General features: G+C 45.8%; 1 non-coding gene across 1 annotated transcript; it reads right to left on the bottom strand.

Moving 5' to 3' along the window:
• Window positions 1-1,337: 1,337 nt before the first annotated feature.
• Trnas-cga lies at window positions 1,338-1,412 on the bottom strand. The gene has a single exon. It is a non-coding gene; the product is annotated as a tRNA-Ser (tRNA).
• Window positions 1,413-3,520: the final 2,108 nt, after the last annotated feature.

Raw genomic sequence — 3,520 nt, forward strand, 5'->3', positions numbered from 1 at the left:
ATCGGACTTCTGTGAACAGATTGCAGTGGGGCACTATAACTCAAATGATATCCGGAAATCTGGGAATGTGGAATCCGCCTGTTCCTCTTCATCCATGCTTTCTATATCTGTGGATAAAAGATTTTCTGTGGCAAGGAAATTTATTATATTCGAAAGCTGAATGTGCTAAACAATTCTGCAGCAAACCGACGATAAGGACATTTGTAATTTTGCGTGTCCGCTCTTTGACCCTTCTTATATACAGGAGGCATTCACGCTTTCTTCCCAGTCACTCGGGACTTCACGCTCAGCATGAGATTCGCGATAAGTAAGGGGCCAAAAAAGGAGAGTTAAGTCTGTAAAACCGAGTTAGGCTCCCATCCGGACATGGCAGTTTATTTGTTTTCAACTCTTTCAGCTGCTTCTCAACGACAGGGATTCCCATTGGTACGCACTCCACCTTGAGTCCGTGCGACGGTCAAACGTTTGAAACGTCCCCTTTTTGAAGAATTATACATGACTGTGCTTAAACTGACACACAATAATTTTTTTTTTTATTAGCGCAACGCAGTCTGACTTTTAATAATCCCTACAAAAGAATGGCCCTGACTAACATTAACCTATACCTTTCACAAATCACTTACCTCACAAAAATCTTCGTTACTCGAACTACTGCAATACAGCGAGCGCCACTACTGCCAGCTAAATAAAAGATTCAAACTACGGAAGGCACTAACTACTGATAGGCATAGTCAGGAAATGAAAGATTTTAATAGAGAACAAACAATGTATTTACCTTAATATCATCAAAAGTCATAATATATATAGTTCATAACATCCATTTTTACAAATATCAAAACTCCGCCATTTCTTTCTCCACATCCACCACTGCTGGCGGCTCGCCTCCAACTGCGCAACGCTACGCGCTGTTCACATCCAGCTGCCGCTGCCCAACACTACAATGGCAGACAACAATGCAAACCAGCCACAGACTGCACACAGCACAGCCAGTGATTCTCACACAGACCGCTACGTAACGTTGCCAATAAGAAAACATAAACAGCCTACTTACACGCTGTCTGATCGATTCCATCTCCTGCGTGTTGTCTTCACTTGCCAAACCACAATAACTGACGAGTGACTGAATAGAAGACGTCGGACCGCTTAGCGATTTTGCCTAACACTAGAATTGTCACATGATCTCGTCGAGATATTTCGCTAACGTATGACGTTGGAAGCTGTGTGTTTCACGTATCGATATTTTTAAAAAGGTACGAATTTTTACAACCTTTATGAACTATTTTTTGTTAAAAATGAAACTTCTCCAGCTGTGAAACTTCCTGGCAGATTAAAACTGTGTGCCCGGCCGAGACTCGAACTCGGGACCTTTGCCTTTCGCGGGCAAGTGCTCTACCAACTGAGCTACCAAAGCACGACTCACGCCCGGTACTCACAGCTTTACTTCTGCCAGTACCTCGTCTCCTACCTTCCAAACTTTACAGAAGCTCTCCTGCGAACCTTGCAGAACTAGCACTCCTGAAAGAAAGGATATTGCGGAGACATGGCTTAGCCACAGCCTGGGGGATGTTTCCAGCTGTACTTAAGATTTCATATTTATTCGGCCACTAGTTTCGACGTTGCATCAACACCGTCTTCAGGCCCGTACACTTTGATGATATCATTTGTGTGTCGCTGAGTAGTAGAAGCCCGCTCCACAGGGAAGGCTGGCAGTAACTAGTGTGACACTAGTTACTGCTCGCCTTCCATGTGGACTGAACCGTGAATTTACTTTCAAAATTTTTTCTTAAAGAATTTATTTTATTTTACTAGCGATTCATCAAGAACAATAACACATTTAATCACGCAAGGTGAACGTCGAAGTAGTTGCCAGGCAGTAACTGATGAAAATGAAATTACCTTTAACAAATGGGAATTTTATTCATGAAAGACTTTTCAAAAACAGATTTAAAATTTATAACCAGAAAGGCACCCTCGAAATATCAAGTTACCATTTTATTTAGAGGTAGAAAGGACAATACCGACAGTATGAGCCTTCGGGCTGAGAAGCTTGCCTGCTCCCTTTCAACACGGCCGTGGTCACGACCGCTCACAACAACCTCTGAAACACTACACTGGTGCAAATCTGCAACACACCAGATTACTTTAAACTAAAAATATTAGCAACTCACACAAACACATTAACTATGCATCCCGTAAGAGGGGTGGAATTGGTACAAACACACACACACTAAGAAATTAATTTGTTTTTAAAAGGACTCTTACGGTGGAAGGGTGGCAACTTTATAAAAATGACTATTTAAATAAAACTCATGAAATTCAGACTTACATAAAATGTACAACATGCTCTACATTACACATATACCGCTTCGCAAGATGATAGGCAAGATAAAAACATATTTCAGGAATTCGGCCTTTACACCTTAATTCTATACATTCGATAACACCGAATCCGACAAACATGACACAGGCAGCTATTAACGTATGGCAGATTGACAGGGGGATTACTGAACAACCCGAACCGCAGATTCCTCTAATCCTCCCCAACTCCACAAGGGAAAAACGGACCACCCACAAATAACCACCTTCCCGCGGGTGGGCAAACGGAGAAGAATGGTGGGACGACCCCAAAACAAAGCGCCTGGTGACCTCACCAAGAAAACAAGTAGAATTTAACAAGTAAATGAAACAACATATCTCCAGTCACTTAACTTCTAATAATCTGCCATTTCTGGTGAAGACCTGGCGCAGCACCCCCAACGCTCTCCCGAACCGTCCGCTGCCAGCCGCTTCAACGGACGCAGGAAGGCGCGCCGACCTCCTGTCTCACGGCGTCGCAGCTCGCACCGGCCAGACCGATGTCGTGGGTTGACTCCTGTTGCTCTCGTGTCGACCGCGAGGCCACTACCCCTTTCTATACGGCGCGGCCCACTGGACTCACGTGGGGACCTCACATGCGCCGACGCTCAGGGCGGACAAGTCATTTTGCGTCTCAGTGCGCGACCGACCAACCGACCGATCCAACCGCCAATGACCGTTGCCCGAGCAACTCGAGCAGACTGACGACCTAACGCGCAGACTCAGATGCAGGAACTAACCCCAGACCGGGCGATGACTAGCTGAGTTCTGTTACTGGCGAAGTGGCAAAACTCTCATTTTCTGGCTTAAAGTTTGATCCAAACGACAGACATACTAGCACTCCGAACGAGAGACAGACACTAACTGCCGCACAAATGCGAACGAGAGACAGACCAGCAACTGGTGACGCGAGACTGACCTAGCCTCACTCCGACTGACACCCTGCCGACCTCATAGCGCCCCCGAAATGCACGTAAACAGGCAACGTTTCTGTTTTCCCTCCAGAGGGAGACACCAAAGCTGCGATTGCACAGCGGCGCCACCGCCAGAAACGGAGGGCGACTGCTTCACACGACGCGCTGCGGCGCGCTCTTCAAAACAGCAATTTTTTTTTTTAACCACGGCTCATGGAGCATGGTGGACTTCCAGTACTCAGCCACTCACA

The sequence above is a fragment of the Schistocerca piceifrons genome, chromosome 6, assembly GCF_021461385.2.
Source record: "Schistocerca piceifrons isolate TAMUIC-IGC-003096 chromosome 6, iqSchPice1.1, whole genome shotgun sequence".
Taxonomy (NCBI): Eukaryota; Metazoa; Arthropoda; class Insecta; order Orthoptera; family Acrididae; genus Schistocerca; species Schistocerca piceifrons.